Below are 25,798 nucleotides of genomic sequence, written 5' to 3'. Positions count from 1 at the left end.
GGAGAACTGGACTTGGGTGCGTCGTTTACAGGTTGTCAGGAAATTAGCAGTTAGTGTTCGGAAGCGTGGCGGAGTATGGGTTGCTCCTAGCTGCCGTCTTCCCTGGTGGCGACTGAAGGAGAGGTAATAACAGATTACAGAAGTGAAAAGAGGTAGTAGAAAGGTTCAATGTAAGTAAGGAAAAGGGTGTAACCTGTATCTGTTTCCGTAGTAGTCTTAAAGACCACAGCGCACCTCAGACGGATTGCGTGGATTAAGTCGGGACTCTGAAGTTGAAGGAAGAGGAAATACAATAAGTTTGTTCGTTCGCGTCGCGAGCGATGACAGGACTTTGGAAAGCGGCTTACCGATTCGGGAAGATCTTTATGTCCATTAGGGCTCGACTGCCAGAGAGGGTAGTCAGGGTAGCACCGGGGATGTCTGCACTGGCTCGCCTTGAAGGGGGGAGAGAATTGGGAAGGCAACGCGAGTGAGTGACTGTGTGCGGTTCAGATGAAGTATCAGTAAGTTTTAGTAGAAGCTAACAAAAGAATACCTAGATTCGAACTCCGGAGCATCTACGAAAGGAGTAGCGACGCATGGCTCTTCCGTTTCCCACTGCTGATAAGCCTGGCTTGATGAGCGTTGAGTCAGGGATCCCGCCAAGACTAGAAAGCAAGTATGAATCAGAGCGGGAGGCAATAAGGCGGCCATCTTGGATGTGGAACCAGATGTAGGTAGGACACAGTGAATACTCCTTCTGCGGCGCAACCAAGACCAGCGCCTATAGGGCGTCATGACACACCTTCTGACTGAAATGAAATTCAGACACAACCTTCAGAAGAAAAGAAGGTCCTGTCCTTATGGAAAACAGTAAAGGGTGGCTTGGCAGAAAGTGCCTGCAATTGACTCAATCTGTGTGCGGGGTTGTAGGTGACTTGTTCGAAATACAAAGGATCGAATGCCTTTTTTTCGACACCAAAAGTGCCAGAAAAAAAGTTTTTAATGTTTTTTTTTAATGTTTTTATTATGGGAGGGGTTCTCTCCGAACCCCCTGTTTTCTTTTTTAAAAAAAAAAATTTAAGCATACTAGATCAAAAAATGTATATATATAAATAAAAAAGCATTCAAAATCATTTTTTTCGGTCCTTTTGGTTTTGAAAAAAAGGGCATTCGATCCTTTTTTTCCCAAAACTATGACTGGACACCTGCGTGCGGAAGTAACTGAAACTAAAAACACTGTTTTGAAAGACAACAGTCTCAACGGACAAGAGTGTATGGGCTCAAACAGAGCTCCCATCAGAAACTTTAAAACCAAATTCAAAACCTAACCCGGCACCTGGAAAGGGGACGGTGGAAACACATTAGACAGTCCTTTCAGGAGTCCCAATGTTGATCCGGACCCAAACACTCTAACAAAGAGGATGGGGGTTCGCCCTCGCGAAGCGTCAATGACACGAGAAACAATCTGGAAAATCTAGTTTAAACGACATAAACAGACTATTACGCGATCGCTAGCGAGAGCCAGAGAGGAGGAAAAAAGGAAGAAATTCTTCCGCAGATGCAAGTGCGTCCAGTCCCGAACGAGCGGAGAAAAGGACTGATGGGCGATGCACGGGGCAGAGCCGAGATGGGCAGGGCGACGGCCGCGTGCTGTGCCCCACATAGAAAGAGAGGAAGGACTAAATGTTTTGCTTTTACAAAGTGCTCCGGTCCTGTCCCACAGGACGGAGGAATGTCCCATAAGTATGGAGGAAAGGGGACGGGACGTAGGAGCAAGAGTTGATCATCCACTCTGACCCCAGACATCCGTGAAAGATAAAAGCTCAAAGGTCTCCTAGGATCCAACCTATGGATGTCTTACCAGGATGCGGAGGAGGATAAAATGCAGGAAGAATCACCTTGTCATGCGGGAAGGCAATATCACCAAGAATTATTCGTTAGACACCCAATAACCTGGATCAAGCGCAGCAGCTGAATGTGAAAAATACGTACAAGAGGAAACAGAGGCCTCAGGGAAACCCTCTGGGGTAAAAAACCCTGATACTGGAGTCGGGTGCGTTGATTACAGTCGGAGAACTGGACTTGGGTGCGTCGTTTACAGGTTGTCAGGAAATTAGCAGTGAGTGTTCAGAAGCGTGGCGGAGTATGGGTTTCTCCTAGCTGCCGTCTTCCCTGGTGGCGACTGAAGGAGAGGTAATAACAGATTACAGAAGTGAAAAGAGGTAGTAGAAAGGTTCAATGTAAGTAAGGAAAAGGGTGTAACCTGTATCTGTTTCCGTAGTAGTCTTAAAGACCACAGCGCACCTCAGACGGATTGCGTGGATTAAGTCGGGACTCTGAAGTTGAAGGAAGAGGAAATACAATAAGTTTGTTCGTTCGCGTCGCGAGCGATGACAGGACTTTGGAAAGCGGTTTACCGATTCGGGAAGATCTTTATGTCCATTAGGGCTCGACTGCCAGAGAGGGTAGTCAGGGTAGCACCGGGGATGTCTGCACTGGCTCGCCTTGAAGGGGGGAGAGAATTGGGAAGGCAACGCGAGTGAGTGACTGTGTGCGGTTCAGATGAAGTATCAGTAAGTTTTAGTAGAAGCTAACAAAAGAATACCTAGATTCGAACTCCGGAGCATCTACGAAAGGAGTAGCGACGCATGGCTCTTCCGTTTCCCACTGCTGATAAGCCTGGCTTGATGAGCGTTGAGTCAGGGATCCCGCCAAGACTAGAAAGCAAGTATGAATCAGAGCGGGAGGCAATAAGGCGGCCATCTTGGATGTGGAACCAGATGTAGGTAGGAAACAGTGAATACTCCTTCTGCGGCGCAACCAAGACCAGCGCCTATAGGGCGTCATGACACACCTTCTGACTCAAATGAAATTCAGACACAACCTTCAGAAGAAAAGAAGGTCCTGTCCTTATGGAAAACAGTAAAGCGTGGCTTGGCAGAAAGTGCCTGCAATTCACTCACTCTGTGTGCGGGGTTGTAGGTGACTTGTTCGAAATACAAAGGATCGAATGCCTTTTTTTCGACACCAAAAGTGCCAGAAAAAAAGTTTTAAATGTTTTTTTTTAATGTTTTTATTATGGGAGGGGTTCTCTCCGAACCCCCTGTTTTCATTTAAAAAAAAAAAAATGTAAGCATACTAGATCAAAAAATGTATATATATAAATAAAAAAGCATTCAAAATCATTTTTTTTCGGTCCTTTTGGTTTTGAAAAAAAGGGCATTCAATCCTTTTTTTCCCAAAACTATGACTGGACACCTGCGTGCGGAAGTAACTGAAACTAAAAACACTGTTTTGAAAGACAACAGTCTCAACGGACAAGAGTGTAAGGGCTCAAACGGAGCTCCCATCAGAAACTTTAAAACCAAATTCAAAACCTAACCCGGCACCTGGAAAGGGGACGGTGGAAACACATTAGACAGTCCTTTCAGAAACTGAAATCAAAAGAATCTTAAAGTAAGAACACTCTTCATACGAGCGCTTAAATATGGATAGCGCCCCCAGTTAACCCTTAATGGTAAACACTTGAAGATCTTTGTGGGCTAAAGAAAGCAGAGAAGACAACACCATATGAATGGAACATTGGAAAGGATCCACATTCTGTCCCCTGCACCTGTTGCAGAACTTACGGCAACGGTACAGGGATTTTGTTGCAGGCCACCTGACCGAAAGCAATACCTCCATCACGTCATCCAAGAGGTCCCAATCCTTGTATCTCAACTTTTCAGATAGCTTGAGAGACCTGACCTCTGGATGGAGAACCTGACCTCCCTCTCGTGAGAGCAGGTCGTCTCGGTAGGGAAGACGGTGTGGAGGGCAGATGGACATTTCGAGAAGGTCCGGGTACCACACTCTCCTGGCCCAATCTGGAGCAATGAGGATCATTCGGGAACCCAACCTCCGTAACCTCTGCAACAAATGAGGATTGACGTGGACTGGAGGAAACACGTACAGCAGTGGAAATGACCACTCCACTACGAACGCGTACCCTAAGGCTCCTCTTGGGGGAAATTTCCGCGAGTAGAATCTCTCGCACTTCCGATTGACACTGGTGGCGAAGAGATCTACTGGAGTGGTTCACCAAAGGGCGAATATCTCCAAAAGGACGTCCTGAGCCAACTCCCACTCGTGAGAGACTGTGCTTTGCCTGCACAGAGCGTCCACCGCCGCCTTTTCGTCTCCGGCCAGATGAACTTCAGCGATCGAGATTTCCTGTTGGATGGCCCAGAACCAGAGCTGCATCGCCTTCCTGCACAACGGGAGTGACCCTGCGCCCACCCCCATGTTTGTCGAGGTAATGCATGGCCACTGTGCTGTCCGTCATAATCAGGACAGTCTTCCCCCGCACAGACGGCAGAAAAGCCTTCAGGGTCAGCCTGATGGCTCTCCGCTCTAACAGATTGATGTGGAGTCTGGACTCTGATGGAGACCAACGGCCGCTGGCTGTCAACTCGTTGGCATGAGCGCCCCATCCTGTGAAGGAGGCATCCATCACGATAGTCACCTCCGGCCATGGTTGCCAAAACCGTTCCCCCTTCATCAGATTTCCTTCATCAGCCCACCATAGAAGATCCTGGGCGACCGAGAGCGGAATCTGAACGGGATCCGACATCTTGCTGGAGAACTGCGACCACTGCATGTTGAGAGCCCCCTGCAGGGATCTCATCCGCAGTCTGGCCTCTGGCACCAGAAGAATGCAGGACGCCATGAGGCCGAGCAACCGTAACAATTCGAAAGCTGGGAGACTCTGGGAACGTTGAAACTTGTCCACCATCTGCAGAATGTGATGAACCCGCACCCGGGGAGGCGAACACTGCCCCAGGGACGCGTCGAGCACTGCTCCGATGTATTGGAGCTGCTGGGAAGGTGTCAAATGCGACTTCTTTAAATTTAGGGAGAAGCCCAGCTTGTAAAGGGAATGGCAGGTGACGGAGAGATGATCCAGGGCTTGCTCGGGAGAACGCGCCCCGATCAGCCAATCATTCAGGTAGGGGTAGACGTGAATCCCCCCTCTTCTGAGGTACGCTGCCACCACCACCATCAGCATGGTGAAGACCCTCGGGGCAGAGGTCAATCCGAGTGGCAGGACCTGAAAGTGCGAGTCGCCAGCCGTGAACCTCAGGTACTTCCTGTGCTTGGGATGAATCGGCACATGAAAGTAAGCATCCTTGAGGTCCACAGACACCAACCAATCCTGAAGTTGAAGGGCCTTGAGTGTAAAGACTGGGGGGGGTCTGTACTTCTGGTCTCTATATGGTATAGGAGATGCACAGAGGAGCCCAGCAAAGATTCTCTATAACGGTAGCAATGGACAAGCAATCAAGGACTAGCTTCTCAGGAGGTGATGCAGGCTGGTTCTTAAGTACAGTGTAGTTCCCAGGCCCCCAAAAAGGAATGTGCACACACTGTATTAGTTAAAACACAGTCTTTATATAATTAATATTCAAGGTTATGTACAATATCACGATAACTCACTTTGTACTCGGTTATCTACAATGGCAAATATACAGTTCTACGTGGTACCAAAATGACTATTAGATCTCATTAAAGTGCATCAACTGTACGGTTAAATGTCACAAAAATCAGCTTGTAAAGGAAACCAACAATAGAGATAGCAGGAACACAGTTGGCTAGAACAATTGGCAGAATACTGGCCCCTACCAACTAGACACAGTTCTGTGTGGAGATCCCCCCCCTACCTGGGCAACCTGTAAATAAAGATATATCACAAGCCCAGTCCATATTTTGTTCACATGAGCCTTATTTCCTTCTAAGATAGTTCTACAACCCCAATGTACCTGGAATAGCAGAATTAGACATCGGGTCGTCAGATCCTTCTTGGGCGGCTCCCTTTAAAGCAGGAGCCACGGATCGTCGAGATCCTACGAGGAAAAGGGTGAGCGATGACTGGGAGGTGGCAGCTTCGTTCCTAGCGGTGCTCAGCGATGACTGAGCGTAGACGTCCTGCAAGGAAGAGGTGTGCGGGGCTCCTTGGTGACGATAGCTCAGGACTGCAAAGAGTTTGAAGAACTGTGGCCCAGCAAGGGCGTCGAGTCGTCGGCGTCTCTGTGGTCTTTGGGTGGCGGGAAACCCACCGGCGGATGCTCCTCGGCGGCCTCGAGTTTCTCCAGCGGGACAAAGCGGTCGACGGTGCGGGACAGAGCATCCTTGGATCAAATGTTACTTAGGCAAAGGGAGCATGGTGGCTCCAGTCGGCGACGGCGGTCATCAACGGTGATGGACAACAGTGTCCGGGCGCTTCTCCTTGTGATTCCGCGGCGGTCCCCGTCTCTGGTTAGCAGTGCACGATGGTCCCTCGTAGCTCGGGAAGAGGGCGCCTAACCAGGTCCTCTCTGGGTCAGTCCTTGGAGACACAGCAGCTTTCAGATCGATGAAGTAGAGCAGCAGCAAGACTTTTCTTCCAGCAGGGCTTCAAGGTTAAGCTTCCGTTTCAACTCCAGTTTCTCTTCAGCTTCTGAACACGAATTCTAGCAGTGAGAGGCCCACAGATATACTAGTTGATCTCCCATTCATTCTGCTGGGTCACACTCAGGCAACCAATCGGTCAGAAGGGCATTCATGCAGGCAGGCAGCCAATCGGGTGCATAGTGTATTCAGGCCATTCACTTCTCTCCAGACACTCACAACAAGTTATGTGTATTGGGACAAGTACCCAGCCATTCAACACTCCACAATGCATTCATACCAGTTTCAGGCAGGGCTGTCTCAGTCATTGTGTCAAACACCAGAAACTAGACATCCACAACAAGAAGTGCATATTCGTCACACACTTAATTCACCCAGATCCCACCCACAGGGTGTACCCACAACATAAAGTCACTGGGAAGGCTCTAGCCAGTATAGCCTGGACTTCACAACAACACCATATATGGAACTTCCACCCAAAAGTCGGTCAGGGGGAAGGGACAGAGTCGGGGCTTCCCGGGACTTTGGGGAAAAAAGGTAACCGGCAATAGAAAGCAAGAGGCCAAAGGGGCCATCTTGTTTCCTATCAGGAATCAACTGATTCCATTGGCAGAGCTTGGGTATCCCCAAAATGGAGGATACTCAGAGCACCTGTAAAATTCAGCATGGAGCTGCCCCCAGCCCATACCCTGCTCTGTGGGCCACACACAGGTGCCCAAAAACATACACTAGTGGCACAGGGTTGTACCCCCACCCATGGGTGCCATAAACCAAAAGAGAGCTGCACCACCAGGAGTCCCACATGAACTCACGGAAAACACGACAGAACACACGATAAAAAGCAGTAAAGGACAAGGATACGGAGGCCCTGTCCCTCAGATGCATTTCCAGCATCACATGGAGGACTTGAGAAAGAGTGACCATCTTGAACTTGTCCTTCCTGAGAAGCTTGTTCAACCAATGCAAGTCCATGATGGGTCTCAATCTCCCGTCTTTCTTTGGGAACAAAAAATAAGGGGAATACCATCCCTTGTTCCTCTCCGTTACAGACACCAGTTCTATGGCGCCTTTCTCCAGCAGGGATAGGATTTCCTGTGCAAGGAGTGGATCCGGACTCTTCAAAGAGAGCTTCCCTGGTGGATTGTCATGAGGCCGCCAAAGGAAGGGAAGGCAGTAGCTGTGGGCTATGATATCCAGAACCCACGCATCTGAAGTAATGGCACGTCATTCTCCAAGATGCTGCGCAAGTCTGCCCCCAACCGACAAACCATGGGACATGGTCTCATGACTGAGTAGGAGCGACTGCGGCAGTTCCTGAAGGCAAAGAGGCAACTGCCAAGCGGCTTTGGCACCTACAGTACTCCGTCCACCACGGGTAAACTTACATTGGCCCCTTTGACTGGCAGCTCCTTTTGATCTACCAAAAGAGGAGTAGAAACGAAAGGGAGCTTCCCTGCATTGCTGTCCCCTAGGACGAAAAGGCAGAGGTTGACGTACTGCAGCGCTGAAAGACTTTGCTGCAGCTTTGGAGGTCTGCAACCTCTCAAGGCTCTCGTGAGCCTTGCTGCCAAATAAATGAACACCATCAAGGGGCATGTTGAGAAGACGGGCTTGCGCATCAGTAGCAAACCCTGACTTCCACAACCATGCAAACCTGTGTAGGACGGTGCTTGCAGCCATGGACCGGCTGACAGTCTGCCGTGTCCAAACCAGACTGAAGGGATTCACACATCGCATCCTTGTCATCACGCATGAGGGCTAGGAAGCCATCCCTTTCCTCCCCCTCGGGAATATGCTCAGCCGCTAAGGAAGCACAGTTCCACAGAGTGTGTGTAAATCTTGCCAAGGCACATGTGGAGTTGACAGCTTTCAGTGCCATGCTCCCTGAAGAAAAGACCTTCCAAGCCCATCCGTCGAAGCGCTTGTCGTCCCTATCCGGAAGGATGGTAGGATACGCCTGCTGCCTCGTGGTGGCCGTAGCCGCCTGAACCACCAAACTCTCAGGAGTGGGGTGAGTAGACAAATAGCTGTGGTCGCTAACAGATGAGCAGTACTTTTTCAACAAATTCTTATTGACCGCCGGAAGCAATTCCGGGGCCTGCCAAGCCGATGACACCCTTTTTTTGCAACGTAAGATGAAAGGGCAATACCGGGTCAGAAGGGGGACCTTGGTCCAAGATGTCAGTAAGGTCATCCTGAATAAAATCCTCAGGAGGACTGGACCACCCCAGGTATTCGGAGACCTTAGGCATGAGCCGCCTGTAGGAAGAGTACGCATGAGCCCCCGACTCAAGCCTACCAAACTCAACTTCCGGAGAAGTGTCCAGGCCACTGGCATCATGGAGGGACTGCCTGAACTCCTCCAAGGGACTGTGGCCCAACAATCCCGGAGCCTCACCCTGAGAAGCAGGGTCTTCAATCTCCAACGTTTCCTCCTCTTCAAAAATGTCAACCAAAGGTCTGGGTGTTAGGTAAGATTTCCACAGAGCTGGTAAATCTTTCTTTCCTAGTTCAACTCCAGAACTTTTTGCTTTTCTAGTGGGATATTTTTCGTTAATACCTCAGTGAGTGGGAACCTTTTTCCACACTCACCTAATCTTTAACTCTTTTTATGGGTGTCATTTTTAAGACTCTCCATAGTGTCTTTTTAAAGTTATCATGTCTAACAACTTATTGGCAATAAGTGCCTGTTGTTGCTGGGTTGCCCTAGGGGCTCCCCATTTAACTTTCTTGTGCAAACCTTGAGTGAACTACAGTTCCCAAGGGTAGAAAGGATCTTTGGATCCCTTTTACATTTTATTCTGTGAAACCAGCACACCCCACCTTATGTGGAGTGCTGGGGAGATACAATGTATCCCCTTTCACATTTAAACTGTAACAATTCTGTTACAGTGACAAGCTTACCTTTAATGGCTGGTGGCAGTGATACCTTTTACTAATTTGGTGCACCTTTACCGTGGGATGTGATCACAGCTGCAGTAAAGGCACCTATGGGTGCTCATTTTACCAAAATGGCCCCTGTCTTTTTTTTCTTTCATTTTAGTGTTTCTTGTCGTTTCTTGTTCCTTCCCCTGACATCCATGGTGGGAAATTCCTTTGTTTGAGTTTTGTCTTTGGCAGGAGTCCCCTGGACACCCCGCCCAGGCTCCAGTCAGTCTGTAAGCACAGGAAGTGGGGGAGGAGTCCAAAACTCCCTCATCCTTTGTCTTACGCCTTCCTTCAACTGGGACAAATTCCAGTGGGGGGCTGGCTGTCCTGATTGGACAACCAGACGCCCCTTTCTTGTAAAATGCAGAGAGCGAATGCAGAGGTTGTGCTGTAGTTCCTGATAAATACTGGAAACCTGGAAGCTGAAGTCATGTCGACCACTGGAACCAAAAACCGAAGAGGATGACGAAGGAAAAGCGGCGCAAATGATTTCCAGCGACCAGAGAGCCTGCTGTGTAACCGGAGCCTGCTGTCGGCCTTCCTTCCAATCAACCTGGGGTCTCCGTAAACGACGACCCGAACCCAGAGCCTGGTGAAACCCTCTAGACTCAAGAAGACCTGCATTTTGAGCCATCCCACGGGTTGCTGCGACCTTGTGTTCTTGCAATACCCCTATATCCTGGGACCTCCAGCAACTGTGCGGTGCACTGTCTTCCGAATTCTGAATCTCGCTGAAACTTCGTGGGGATGCTGGTGTATCTCCAGAGACACGAATCGAGTCCACAAAGTCCCCTCACAAGAGTGCTGGACCTTTTTAAACTACGAGAATTCAACCACAATTTTCTGTCTTCTTCTGTGCTCCATGAAAAGGCACCAAACCCGCAGAACCGCATCCAGCCGCGAGAGAAATCTTGCCTTGAGCCTTCTTCATCGAACTCTGCTGCAAAGTCCCTTCTGAGGTCTTGTGTTCAGTCTCCAGGACAAGGAATCCACTGACCGCGTATTTGGCTGCAGTCCCTGAAGTTCTCCTGCTGCAATCTCTTCTTCATTGCTGAGGTACTGTGTTGGCTTCGGTATATACTTACCTTAAGCCTGTTGGGATTTCTGTGTAGTCCTGGGGTGTTGTCTGTGATTGGGAGGTCCCTCATACAGTGCACCCAGTCCCACTGCTAGAATCCTGCTGGTGTGTCTTCTGTGAAGCCCCTGGACCCTCTTCTAACCCTAGAAGTAAAGTACTCACCTGTTTGCCAGTTTTCCTAAGGAAACTCTGACTTTTGCTACTAAAGAACTTATTCTAACACTGCCTGTTGGTCACTAGTCCTAGTGGCTCCCCTTCTGCCACTGAGTACACTCATGATCCAAGAATAAGGGACAGACTTTGAAGGGATTGGGACTTCTGTCTAGAAACGAAATCAAGTGTTTTACTTACTTGTAAAGAGTTGGTGGGTAACTGTAATTCTAAGAGTGAACAGTTACAAAAGTTCTTACTGATCTTGAATGTGTGATGCACTATTCTTAAAAGTATGGTTAAAATCTTTTTTTCCTTAGCCACTTTTTTTACCAGTCTAAAAGAAAGTAGATGTAAAGGTATTTTACTCTCCTGTGATTAGTTTGTGCCTCTTTACAAACGTAATGTGTTGGTTTCACCAGATTATTCCTGATGGGTAATTGTATGAGTGTCCTCCAACTATTGGTATCACCAGGTCAGTCCTGTTAGGATAACTGTATGAGTGTCCCCCAACTGGGTCTTGCTTCCCCTGACTTGCTGCTAGCCTGTCCTTAATAAATCTACATTAGGTTGTTGCCTACCTAGAATAACTATTCAGTAAAGTGTGACATTGGGTTTTACTTTCCCCTTCATTGTGAAGTTAAAGTATGTGGGTTTTACTTACCTTGTGTTAGCTGTGTGCCATTCAAAACAAGTTACCAGAGTTATTGCTCACCTCAATCTGATTTCCAAAGAATCTGTAATTTTATATTACTTCATTAGATTTCTACTGCACCTAGAATAAGTGTTTCACTATTCACCAAAAAGTATATTGCCCAGTTGCCTGTTTATGTGATTTGTTCCAAGAGTCATTGTACAACTGGAAGGGCCTACTGCCCTTGTATTACCAAGAGTAATCTAAAAGTAACCATTGGTCTTTTACTCCCAAAGAATAGGCTTGACCTATACTAAATGTGTATAACAAGATTTTGAAGGTTTATACTTGGGTCTGTGTACTTTCAAGTATAGTGTTGTTTTATATTGTGATTTTATATAATGTGTCAGTACTTACTTAACCCCTAGATTTATCTGGGCCTACCTGTATTTAAATAAATCCTTTATTTTTACAATACATTGGGCCTCATTACGACCCTGGCGGTAAGGGGTTAACGCCAGCGTTAGCTGCGCCGACCCCTTACCGCCAATTACGAGGTCCCTTAGCACCATGGCGCTTTTAACACCTGCTTTTAGCAGGTGTTAAAATCCATGGCGCTAAGGGACCATGGAGTTAATTACGCCACCGTAATTTACGGTGGCGTAATTAACGCCTTCCCCACTCCCATTATGCCCTATGGGGCAAAAATGGGAATGGGGAAGGGTAAATGGGGATTGGGGACTTACCGCCCCGCCGACCTCGGAATGGGGCGGTAAGTCCGCCAACCACCATGGCGTAAACGTAGTTTACGCCATGGTGGTAAAGTCACGGCCCAGGCGGTAACTTACCGCCTGGGTCGTAATGAGGCCCATAGTGTTTCAGTGTTTCTTTGGATCATTTGTATTACAATTTCACTTGTACTGCTTCTACTGCCCTCGCTCCCTCCTAAGATAAACCTGGCTGCTCTGTCTAAGCTACCCGTAACTCAGGTGGTACAGCTTTATACTAAGAGTGGAGTCTTGTACTGCCTCAGTTGAATGGTTTTACTAGGCCCTTAGTTTGACTTCAGAATAACCGTCCTAACACTGGGAAACCCAGCCAAAGTGACAGAAGAGGGCCTGGGTCCCAATACCGGCCTACCAGACTGAGAGGAAGCCTTCCTAGGCATATCCACCTCCACAGGGAACTCCCCAGACACATTACACCCAAAAAGCGCAGAGAGCATCGAGAACTTCGACGTCGAGACCGGTGAGGGCTTTGACGCCGGAATCTGCGCCATGGGAGTCGACGCCGCTACAGCCGTGGGCTGATAGGACGGTACAGCATCGTCCGAGTCTGACTGGCCCGGCACCGAACGAGTCGACGCCGGCGTCGATACCTCCACAGGCCACAACTGTCTCGCTGGGGACGAGGACCGAGACCTGGACGCATGTCTCTTGCGACTGCTCTTGTCCACACGGGACCTCAAGGGCTCCCTGTGCGAGTCGCGGCGCGCACCCAAAGGCATGCGAGCTGTGGTTCGAGAGCATTCTCTGCTGGCTTTGTGAGAAGGCACGACAGGAACCGTGCCTTCCGACTGGAAAATCGCCATCATTTGTTCTTTTTTTTTTTTTAAATTTGGTTTTTACACATAACAGTTCTCTCAATGAGAAAAGAAACAAAAGAAAAAGTTACATATGGATTCATAGACGTTACACAGGTGGAAGTAAAACCAATATACAATGCACAACTTTGTAACCATAGACCAAACTGAATAACAGTAGAATGTTCTACCTAGATTTCTCGTTTTCTTCATTCTCTTACACCTTCCCCCCTCCCTCCACCCCCCATTGACTAAGAAGTCGTGTTACCAAGGAGTCGTGCTTGTATGATCTTGTGCTCTTTGTCACAGATTGAAACTGTTTCGATGTAGTGTGTTCAGGGAGGGCGTCTTATCTTGATTTTGATGGTGTCTGGTGGACAGTATGGGAATGGGATCAAAGCGGAAGGCAGGAGGGGAACAGTACCAAGAGGAGAGGGACCCAATCGAGCTCTACGGACAATGGACCCTATCTCCATTAGGGTGGGTGTCTGTTTGATGTGTGTTTGCATAGGAAGTCTGACCACAGGACCTCACACTGTGTTGCCCTGCCGTGGAGTGAGGCATATGTTCATTACAGTATTAATCCATTCATTCTCGGTTGGGGTCATAGCTGATTTCCACTTGGTGGCTAATAAGGCCCGAGCCGCAAGCAAGAGATGAGGGGCTAAGCCTTGTACTCTCCTCCACTCATCCTCTATTTTCTCTAGACCAAATAGGACAAGATGAGGGTCTGCCGTCCTTTGAATCCGGTCCAGGTGTCTAATCCACCCTAAGACCTCATCCCAATAGATCTTAATCTTAGGACATCCCCACCACATGTGCCAATAGTCTGCAACTTGTCCACATTCACGCCAACACACGGGGGAGGATGACTGATACATTTTGGATAGTTTATAAGGGTCATACTGCCAGCGATGCAAGAGTTTGATGGAATGGAGTTTGTATTGGCACGATATGGATGTGCGCGTTGCCATGCGGTACATATTATCCCACATGTCATCATCGATTTCCAACCCCATGTCTTTCTCCCAACGCGTTCTGAGATTATGTGTGTTCCCTCCACCCGCCTCTACGAGTAATTTATACATGGCGGAAATCAGGCCTTTCCTGTCAGTCTTCGAGTCCAAGAGTTTTTCGAAGGGGGTAAGTTCTCTACTTAGTCTTGCCTTCCATGCCGCCTTCGTTAAGACCCCTTTGATCTGTAGGTAATGGAAAGTGGACAGCACGCCTATATTTAGGGCCTCTGTTAGTTCCGGGAGAGTGATAAAGGAATGACATCGGAAAAGCTGGCCTACCCTCTCTAGCCCCGCCTCATACCACGCCTGGAATCTTTCAACATTGGGGATGTGGTTATTAATGCCCGGGGACCATAGGTGACTCAAGGGGGACGGCCATGTTGTGATTTCTCTCATCTCTGGACCCTCCCTCCATATTTCCCATATGGTGTCAAAGAGCGGATGCTCCTTTGTTTTCCTCAACACTCTCTTTCGTGGGGTCCATAGCCACTCCGAGAGTGTCGCTGGGTCTAAATAGTGGTTGTCCATCGCTATCCACTGTGGTTCTTTATGGTTGCGTAAATGAGGGATGAGCACTCGCAGTTGAGCCGCAACATAGTACTTCTTGAGATCTGGAAGGCCTACCCCTCCTTTGTCTTTGGGCAACGTTAATGTGTGATAGGCGATTCTGGCTTTTTTCCCCCGCCACAGAAACTTCAAGGGTCGCTTTTCGAACCTCAGTGAAGTATCGCTCTGGAATTTTAATGGGGAGCATCTGAAAGGGATAGAGGAACCTCGGGAGACATGTCATTTTAATGGCGTTAAGTCTGCCAAGCCACGAGATAGTTAATTTGTCCCACCTGGCTAGGTCCGCATGGAATCTGGCAAGGAGTTTTGGGAAATTTGCCTCATATAGGGTGTCTATTCGTTCCGTGATTTGAATCCCCAAATATTGCATAGCGTCATGTTCTAGCGTCAGTCCAAGGGAGGAATATTTTGTTTCATTTGCCTCTGGTGTCGCCTGGAGGGGGAACAATATGGATTTGGACCGATTGACCCTAAACCCTGATAACTGGCCATATTCTTCAAGGAGGGATATAGCTCGCGGAATGGATCTAGTGGGGTTGACCACATGAAGGAGTATGTCGTCAGCATATAATGCCAGCTTGTGCTCTGTGTGACCCAGGTGCATCCATTCTATGCTGGTGCCTGATCGTATTTTATGTGCCAGTGGTTCAAGCGATAAGGCAAACAAGATGGCCGATAGTGGGCATCCCTGTCGGGTTCCTCGCTTCAACTGAAACCACCTAGAATATGTCCCATTTACGAATACCGAAGCTGTGGGCCTCGAGTAGACTGCCTGGATTCCCTTCCTAAGTTTAGGGCCCATTCCAATCTTGCAAAGGACTCCCATTAGGAAGTCCCAGTCAACCCTATCGAACGCTTTTTCTGCGTCGATGGAAAATAATGAGGGATCAGTATCCAAGTTGTGGGAGGCATGTATCAGGTGCAGGGTCTTGCGCATGGTGTCTGCACCCTGGCGGCCTAATATAAAGCCAACCTGGTCGGGGTGGATGAGGCGGAGCTTGAATGACTCAATTCTAGCAGCCAGGACCCTTGTGTATATCTTCGCGTCTACGTTGATCAGGGAAATGGGGCGATATGATTCACATTTTTTGGGATCTCTCCCTTCTTTCGGGATGACAGTTATGAGTGCTTTAACAAATGAATCTGGAGGTTTCCCGGTCTTTAGGATTTCACTGAATAATTCGACTAGAAGGGCGTAAGCTGTGTGGTAAATGTCTTGTAAAAACCTGCAGTGTACCATTCCTCGCCTGGGGATTTACCTGGTGTTAATCGTTTTATGGCCTCCTGAATCTCCTCCTCAGTTACGGGGGTGTCCAGGGCCTCAGACTCAATGCATGACAGTTTGGGCATATCAATGTCAGACAAGTAGGAGCTAATGCCAGACGGGTCCGGTTCCGTCTCTGGGGTGTACAGGGCTTCATAAAAGTCTGCAAAGGCTTTGGGAATGGTGGTCCTACTTATCGCTGTGCTGGGTCCTCCGTCAACTATTTCCTGCACTCTGCGTTCTGCTTGTTGTGCTCGCAGCCTGGCCGCCAGCAACGCGTCCGCCTTGTCTCCTTTCTCATAAAACTTTTGTTTGAGGAAGAGGAGTTTGCGAGTTATTTGGTCATGTTCCAGGAGACGGAGTTCCTCTCTTTTTTCCGTGCTTGGCTTGCTTTTTCACGGTTTAGCACATCCCCATCCCTCGCCTCATTTTCTAGTTGAGTGATTTCCCTGCGGAGTCTATTTTCGATCAGAGCCCTCTCTCTTTTCTTGTTGGCTCCCTCCCTCATAAGGATTCCCCTGCAGATCGCCTTGCCCGCATCCCAGACCCCCTGTTTAGAGACCTCCCCAGTATCGTTCAATCGAAAGTATTTGGTGATCTCAGTTTCCATTTCCGACTTAAAGACAGGGTCTTTCCATAGGGTTTCATTGCATCTCCATTTCTCCCCTCTAACTGGCAAGGACTCCCATACCATGTCGGCGATCACCATGTCATGATCAGACCATGTGATTGGTGTGATTTCTGTGTGTGAGGTCGTACCGCATAGATCTCTTGAGAAGTAGAGGTGGTCAATGCGGGTGAGTGTATTGTGTGGGGCTGAAAAAAGGTGTAAGCTCTCTCTGTAGGGTGCATTTGTCTCCACACATCAGTCAGTCCATACAGTTCCATCATTGACCTGAATTGAGCGTGATCTCCTCCGAGTTTATCACGCATTTCTGGATTACCAGGTTTCCAATCCTACGTGGGATCTGCCCATGTATTAAAATCTCCCCCAAGGATGACATGACCTGTTGACTCTAGCATAATCTTGGGAATTGTTTTGGAGAGAAATCTAACTTGCCCTACATTGGGGGAGTAAATCGTGGCAATCGTGGTGGACACATTCCCAATGGTCCCCGAAACCAGCAGGGCACGGCCCTCAACATCTGACCAAACCTTTGTGATCTTGAAGTCTAACCCCTTCCTAATGAGAATTCCCACTCCTCCCCTCCTCAATGGTCCGAACCCCAGAACTCCATCCCGGAACGCCTCCCCAGGACCACCCTCTCCTCTCCTTTCATATATTTAGTCTCCTGCAATAGAAGGATATCAATTTTTGATCTGCGAAATTCTCTAAAGACAAGTGATCTTTTCGTTGGTCAATTGAGACCTTTGACATTCAACGTTCCCACCCTTATGGCACCCCTGCAATATGATTCAGCGGTCATCGTAACAACGGAATCTAAGACCATACATATTCTCTGACCGTTGTAACTCACTTCCTTGGTATCGAAACAACCACATGACCGTTGCACTGTTCAAAGTTCCTAAATTTACACTTGATTCAACACGTGCCGTAGTCCCCCCAACCCCACCCCCCCTCCCTTCCCACTACCTGAGTTTGGTGGCGTCCGATCGGGCCAAGTTAGATTCACTAGCCCTAGACCGAAATACCAGTGGAGACCGTTACCTCACGGTCCCCTCGTAGAATAAACATCAACATAACTAATGAGCCCCCAGGAACCTCCCCCCAGAGTGAGCTCAATTCTGCAAGATTAGTGGAGGTCTCAATCGCATTTCACCAAAAAGCAACCATGTTGTCCCTTTATCAAATGTCATTTCAAGCAAAGAGTACAATACTTATCGAGGCTCAACTGCCCCCCTCCGGAGAGCCGTTTCCTCTGCGATATTTCCTCAAACCTTTCACCTTCTTCCTCTTCAGGCCCTGTGTCTGCCATTCCGTCCCATCCCTGGGAGGACGGTCACGGGATTCCTCGCAATCCTGCGGGCCTAGTAAATCAGCAAAGCAATCCTTGATCTGCTGTTCACAGCTCAACTTGATCTTTGTGCCTTCATGTTCAAAGGAGAGAGAAAAGGGATAGCCCCACCTGTAGCACTTGTCCTGAGATTTAAGCCACGTCGTGAGTGGTTTGCACATTTTCCTCGGGGCTAATGTCAGGGCGGAGAGGTCCTGATATATCGATATTTGGGCTCCACTTAGGGTGATGGTGCCTCCACTCCTCGCCTTTTCCAACACTCTCATCCTATTTTGATACCGGTGAAATCTTGCCAGCACCGGTCTCGGGCCTCCAGGTGGGCCTCCCGCTCTGTGAATGCGTTCTGTTTTGGGTTCATCAATGTTGTCATCCGCAACGAGGAGCTTGATGATGTCATGAAGGGTCGTTTTTAGGTCCTTCTCTGTTTCCCCTGCCTTCTCAGGAATCCAAAAAAAGCGTAGATTGTTTCGTCTTTCGCGATTCTCCAAATCGTCCATTTTAAGTTTGAATTCTTGCTCTCTCCTTTCTAATTCAGTTATTCTGTGAGTGAGCTGCGTTTCCAAGACATCAATTGAGGCCTGATTGTTCTCAACACCTTCAACCCTGTCCTCTATGTTGTCAAGGCGCTGTGTGAGTTTATCGGATTTTCCTCCTATGTTGGCTCCCATATTCCTTATTTCCGCCAGTAAATCTGCAATATCTCCTTTTGTCGCGGCGGTTTCTGCGCCAGCAATTGATGATGTGGCCATTGTGGGGCCGACGTCAATTCAGGGTGCTTGTCCCTATGCGTATATGGCAAGTTTCTGGCGGGCGTTCATGCACCTGGTGTTGCAGTTTCAACGTGTCATGAGTGCAGGTGCTCAAGTACCTGGTACCACAGAGGAGGCACATGCCTCTGGTCCAATTATTTCCTCTTTTTTTATTTAGTTTCTGGCCGAGACGGACCATTTTAAGAGTGTCTCCGGGGGCCTTTCCCTCGGTGGGGGAGATGCATTTGTTACAGTCCGAGCAAGGACCTTATCATCTAGAGAAGGGCGGGAGCGGGGTTTTTGGTGGTCTCCCAATGTCCGGCGGACTCCTCCACGTGGGGGCCCGCAGATCAGACGCAAAGTGCACCCATTGTGTGCCCACCCCTTCGTTGTCGCTTTTAGGGAGAGTCAGGCTCTTCAGGTACCCCTGGAGGGCACAATAGTGTCGATTGGGCTAACTATCAAGAAACCCCGCGGACAACACGGGTCTGGAAGGTAACGCATTGCCTTTGTTCGGTTTCGCGGGTTCCCCCAGGGCGTAGGGCGCAGGCAAGGCCGCAATCAACTGTGTCGCAGGTTCGGGCTGAGGGCTCTGTGTCCTACGGCAAAGCGAAGGGGGGGGGGCAACGGGAATCACTTACTTCTCTTGGTTCGCGCTCCTTGCCGAGGGAGGCGAACTAATCCCTCTGCGGGAATACGTCTCAGCGGAAGAGGGAGCACAGGGCCCATGCCTCTGTTGTCCCCGCGGGGCGTCCGGCTTTGCACAGCCTGGTTTGTCTCTGGTCCTTTCTTTGCTATTGCGGGCCACCGATTGTTCTGCCGGGTCCTCGCATCCAGGAGTGGCGTCACGTAGATGTGGGGGCTCAGCCTCCGGCACGTACTCCTCTTGGTGTCTGCGCAGCAGTCGCTCCTGGCCGGGTAGAAGTTCCGGGCCGCACCAAGGCCAAATACAGTTTCGTTTTCGCCGCCACGGTTCTTGGCAATATTTACTGGAAGCCTGGGTCGTTTTCACCTGGGTTTTCTCCCATGTATGGTCGTTACCTTCATAAACCTTCGTCTCGAGTTTTAACCCGGTGGGGTCCAAAAGTGGGGGCTCATTCCACTTTTCGGGACCTCGGGACGGGAGCTCACGCAGGAGAGGAACTCATCCGCGCGCCCCCTGGTGGCCACCCCATCATTTGTTCTTTAAAAGCCGCCCACTCCTCCGGAGTGGAGGACTTTGTGGGACAGGCTACCTTAGGCATTGCGCCATTCTCCGAGGACATCAGGGAAGACGACTGGTGCCAGCGCTTCCTATAGTGCTGCGAGGACAAGGAATGGGGGGAACCACTCCGGGACCGAGCACCCCGATCCTCCTCCCGACGCAGAGTCGCCCCTCGAGTTGTCGGTGGAAACCCTAGACTTCGAGAGCCCCCTACCTACCTTGAGCTTCCCCTTCCTTTCACGCAAGGCCATGGCGGTTAGAGACTGGCATTTTGAGCAGTCGCCGGTGTCATGCGACTCACCCAGACACCATAAACAAATATGGTGCGGGTCGGTCAACGACATCTTGGACTTGCAGTCGCAAGTCTTGAACCCGGACCTTGGAGTCAGAGGGGTCGAAGAAATTGACATCATAAGGGTGGATGATACACACGAGGTGCGCCGAGTTTCACAAAGCTATAAACGTTTGATGTTGGAAAAAATGGAACTGAGCCAACGGGCGCCGTGTGTCCTATATACAACAACCGGTGACGTCGACCATCGAAGAAGGCCTTCAAGGGACATCAGCTCGATGCCATCGATGTAAGACGCCCTCTCCTGAAAAGCTTCCGAAGTACACAGCTGTGGACATTACAAGTCTTAGATGTGGAATACGTCGGAGGACACAATCCCTTCGAAATGAGCTTTATTATAAGCCCATTGACTTATAATGGAAGTATAGGGGTAGGTTACAAACTCTGAAACTTACCCCCGTACTCCGATTCTTCGCCACAACAAAGGAAGAGGGCCTGACATTGGTATTTCCGCCAAAAGTCCCAGTCCTCGATTCCCAAGGGTTGCATGTTTGAGCTGATATCCAGTTGGTGTCTTTTACTGTTGCAAGGACTCTTGGTTGAAGAATGCATAAAAACCCGATGCAGCAGCCCTCTCAGGACTGGACTCGGGTCAGGTAAGCAATTTTCAGACAGTGGTCAGCACGCACCACGACACAAAAGGACTCAGCAGCCACGGTCAGACTTTCCCTCAAGGACCCCCTTGATGCTAGGACATCGATATTTCACAGGAGCTAGTCTTGTAGGGCCAGCTGAGGATCCCTCAAGTTTCAGGCCAAAACTTGGTACAGTGACACCTGCAGCACAGTAGCCCAAAAACGAAGCTGGTCAGCCACAGGACGGTTCCAGGGCCCCTGCAAAGGCTTCCTTTGGCTTATCCTAAAAACCAGGTAAGAGCTGAAGCTACCACTAGCCAATAGCAGGATAACCCCCCCCCAGCAGTGGTGCAATCAGGACCACTGGCGGGAATATTCATGCATACCGCTTGGACACACTGAAACTAGTTTGTGGATTGGAGTCAGACAGACCCAGCCCACATCCTGCTAAGCAAACACAGACAGCCCTCCAGAAGCTGGCCAAAAGCTCCTGCTTTCCCGGGCACTGGAAGTGCTTATAAGGACTTTCCTGGCCTCTCAGGCCAGGAAGAAGGCTAAAGAACAAGATGGCAAAAGAGCAGGCGAAAAAACTCGTGGCACAGCCATGTTTGACCAGTAGCCACAGTTAGTAGCCAAACGTGGTAAACGCGTTAAGGGTAAAACGAAAATCCCCATCACCCTATCCTTTTAGCACACCTAGAGTAACCAAAAAATCCTCTGAGTGTTAGTCTAGGGAAAAACAAAAATCCAGCCCATTGTACTGCAATGTAAGCAGCAATGTACAGTGATAAAAAGTTACCACAAATGAAACAAAAGTAACCAGAAGTAGTAATATAGTAACACGATTAAGGGAAACAAGGTTTCCCAGTACTGACAGACTGAAGGACATATCAGTTTCCCCATAACGTATGAGCAAAGGCCATTGTAGTGAAGCTGAAGACTTCACGGCACTGCAAAAAGTACAGGTCAGATTAAAAAATGAAAGCAAAATGTTTGGGAGTTCCTTAAAGATGGGAGGAAAGGTGTAGTAAAGAGAAATCTTTCCTAACACCCACCACCCAGGCACAGGTGAATGTCCTCAATGCACAGTTCTATTCATTGGTTGCACCCCAGGCCCATGAGGCAGTCAATTGGAACCGCAAGTACTGCCGTTCATTGAATGTGCAGATGACCAGTGGGCCTGACCTAAACTTCAGCCACTGATGTGCCCGCTACCCTGGATCCACCCACGACTCCATGGTGCTACCCAACAAACCACTTCCGGCCTACATGATGAGGCACTGGGGACAACGGACCTGGATAGTGAGTGAATTCAAGCCCTGATCAAAATGCATGTTTAAGCTGAAGTAAAAAAGTGGGGGGATTGCAACAGGAAGTATTGCATGGCAAGAGGAGGCACCGTTGCACCTCTGAAGCACCTGCACCATTAAGGGGGGGGCATCCAAGGGTGCATGCACACAGCCACCACACCTGGACCCAGACATGGTCCATGTTGCTGCGTACACAAATACACATCAGACCACAATGACCAGAATGCACCCAGAATGTCCTGCAGTTCAGATCCACACCCCATCACCCAACAGCAAGTCCACCCGGGGCCCCAGATAGGACTCCAAAGTGATAGAATTCCACTCCCAATTCCCTAAAGTACTCTGTTAATTGTGTCAATTAAATATCAAGGATTAAACATGCACATGAACTTCACAGAGAGAGTATCCCATTAGAGCATTGAAACATGTATCAACTGTTAAAACAAATTGTTGGTGCAATGGACATTGACCATCTTCCAGTGAAACGGGCACAGCAAAAAACAAATGCCTATTTCCCCTGATCAGGCAGTCATAACAGTAGCACCATCCTGTGGAACTCCATGCACCACTGACCCAGCCATATCCAAGGAGATTTGCAGGTTGAACCCGGGGCACACGGCTCCCACTGCCCCTGGTGTGATAATGGAAGGGAGTATTGCCACACTCTATTATAGGTACAAACTTTGAGTCCATGCCCATTCATGATGAGTACAAGTGGCCCATGCATACCTTTACCTGTAGTGCCATATCCACCAGTGCCACAATAGCCATCCCATATGCAGTCAATGGTCAACCGCCACAGGACAGCCACCTCACCAACACAGGGTGCATGTACATGACAATGCATGGCATGAAATTGGAAGGACTGACACCCATCACACATTGCATGGCAGTGCTGCTCATGGGAATGCCCACGGTGCGTTATGCTGAACGTACTGAATCTGCAGACCCACGCATGGTAAAAATGCATGATGCTCTTATCCCATCTCATGCAGGTCACTCGGGATACTCGCAGCTCACCAGGCTGATGACCCCTGTGCGGGACCCTAGAATAACAAATGACCACACCTATAACCATTCCAACAGCCAGGCACGCATCTGTATTGAACATGCTTTTGGACTTTTTGAGGCATGATTCATGTGCCTGGATCACATTGGAGGGGCTCTCATGTATGCCCCGGACAAAGTAGGCAAACTCGTCTTGGCATGTGCAATGCTGCACAACATCTGCCTCAGGATGAATGTGCTCCTACCCCCGACGCAGACAGGCAACACCCAGGGGCTGATGATGAGGAGGACCATGTGGCCGGAGCCAGGCCAGATGCACACAGGGATGGGGTGAGGGAGGGGAGGCTGGCTAGACAGGCACTGATTGAGAATTATTTTTAGCACAGTGACTGGACACATAACACAACCTGCACATTTTTAATAAAGGACACTAGTACACAATCGTGATTGTCCTTGCATATTGACTGTTTTAACAGGCTTTAATGTATGTGAAACTAAACCCTTCCTCCACCCCCCACCAACTCCCCTTCACACAGTCCTCCCACCGCCCACTAACTCCCCTGCACACAGTCCCCCCACCCGCCACCAACTCCTCTGCAAACAGCCCCCCCTCACCCCAACCACCACCACCAACTCCCCTGCACAGTCCCCCCACCAACTCTGCTGCAAACAGCCCCCCCACCCACCACCAACTCCGCTGCACACAGTCCCCCCACCCCCCACCAACTCCCCTGCACACAGTCCTCCCACCCAACCATGTGTCCATGTGATGGCCCCTCAGGCCGACAGTAAACGGTCCAATCACTGGCAACATGGCCGCTTCCTATGTGCACTGGATTCTAGAGTGCGCTGTAGCAGTCTGTGCTGTGATCTCTGTCATGGGCTTCTCTTTTGGGACTCCTCGGTGGGGGTGGTGGAGGTAGATGGAATGGAGGCAGGAATTACCATTTGCTGCTGGAAGGGGTTGTTGATTTGCCACATTTATTCTCCAAATGCAGAGAGCCCCTCTGCCCGATCCCCGTGTGGAATGTTGTACATGCCTCCACCACCTTCCTCATGCGGGCATTGTTCCTGGTCATGGTCTTTGTAGCACCCCTTATGGCATGGCTGAAGACCTTCACATGCCGATTGTGTCCTCTGGCAAGGCCCTCAATCCTCAGCTGATGTGCCTCTATGACGTCAAGTTGTGCCATCACTGCAGCCACGGGACCAGTAGGGGTTGTTGGGGTGGGGCTCCGATGCCTGAGGGGGCTGTCCTGCCTGGGTGGGCTGTAGCAACTGGGGGGACTGTAGCGCCTGGAGGGGCTGTCCTGCCTGGTGGGGCTGCCTGATGATGAGGCATATGAGGATGTGTTCTCGTCAGCCACTGGGGTGTAGGTATGACAACGGCGTGCCCACGACTGAGCCTGGCCTGTGCCCGGCCAGACTGTCATGGCTCTCTGGTGGTGTGCTGATTTCAGGCACTTGCATGTGTTCAGGTGTGGGGGCTGCAGCTGCCTGTTGGTCATCACTGCTTGCCCCTCCCTCCTCCTGTGCTGCTGATATTGGGGCTGCTTCAACAGCCTCCTTTTGTTCACGCCTGGTGGGTTGTGACCTCAGTGTTGGAGTGGTCCTGGAGGACTGGGCTGTTGCTTTTGGCGTGGCCCTGGAGTGTTTGGCTTTTGGTGGTGGTGTGGCATGGTGGGGTGGATCCTCAGCCTTGGCGTTCCCTGTCGGCCCCTTTCGTGCTGGTGGAGTCATGGGTGGGCGGTCGATGTGATGGCCCCGCTACCTCATCCTTCCTGGACGCCACAAGTGATGCCTGTGTGCCTGCAGATGACATAGGGGATGTCATCATGTCACATTCGCTGACTTGTTTTGGCATGCATTGCAGTACTGGCAGGGGGGTTTGCACAGGGCGATTGCACTGATGCGTGGGCCTAGCCTGCTTGCATTTTACAGTGCGTTGGTATGTATGGGGCATGGTGAGGGGGGGGACGCACTTGGGAATATGGCTTCCTGGTGGTGTCATGGCAGGAGATGATTGTTGGCTTGGTCATTTGTCTGGTAAGCATCTGGTTTGCGCAGCCGGCTGGCAATGGTGCACTGCTGTGCCCACGCCATGGCTGTGTGCTGTATGGCACTTGGACGTGTCCCTTGGCTGCCCTCCCCTCAGCTCTGGCTCACAGAAGTGGCCTAGGTGCACTGGCACATGGGTGCTGCTGTGGGTGCCTGTGGTGGCTCCCACACACTGCACCCAGTCACAATGCCCAGCTCATGGATGTACACACTGAGGGATTATGTGGTGGGCTGTTCATATTACATTTGGTATTTGGTGGGAGGGGTTTCACTTACCTTTGGCCTCCTGGGTGGCAGCGCCTCACTCTGCTCTTCCGACTCTCTCTATCCGTGTTCCCCCCTCCCCCACCAACCATCATGTGTGCCAGCCAAGTAGGCCATGGGGATCAGATGCATGCAAGTCAAGTAACAGCTAGTCCACCAATGCACCCCTGCCATGCAACCACATCAAATTGCAATCCCCCAAGTGCCCCCCCTAAAGCATGTGACCCCATTGTTGGCAAACCACAACCTGACGCAAGCATGCCAGGCCGGTGCATCAGTCCAACAGCCCTGTGCCACAACCCTCAACATCCAATAACTGTCAAGTATAACAAAACAAGCGACTGAATGTGTTCTAACACCATCCCCTATTTACGCAAATCCACCCCTAGGCACAAGATGCCCAACCACATCCTGCCACGGCAGGGTCTCGCCTACACCAGAAGCCCAGCCCGCCAGGAGCACACCTGTTGACAGTGAGGACAACAGTCTGGCAGTCCAGGCTGCCAGCGAGGACACAGCCCTGACAGCCACCACCAAGGAGGGACAAGGGGCAAGCAGCAGCAGCAGTGACAGCCAGCATGCTGCAGAGGCTCCCCCACCTGGCCACAGTCGCCGCCCTCCACCACCCAACACACCTGAGAGCCCAGTAGGGGAAATTGAGCGCACTTCAATGCC

General features: G+C 50.0%; 1 protein-coding gene across 2 annotated transcripts in view; it reads right to left on the bottom strand.

Moving 5' to 3' along the window:
* LOC138565943 (regulator of microtubule dynamics protein 3-like) overlaps window positions 1-25,798 on the bottom strand; it is a 2,735,427-nt gene that overhangs the window by 37,763 nt on the left and 2,671,866 nt on the right. The window lies entirely within an intron of this gene.

This window comes from Ambystoma mexicanum, chromosome 2p (assembly GCF_040938575.1).
Source record: "Ambystoma mexicanum isolate Mex_15411 chromosome 2p, UKY_AmexF1_1, whole genome shotgun sequence".
Lineage (NCBI taxonomy): Eukaryota > Metazoa > Chordata > Amphibia > Caudata > Ambystomatidae > Ambystoma > Ambystoma mexicanum.
Note: the sequence above shows the minus strand (reverse complement) of the source record. Positions and strands in the feature narration are given on the sequence as shown.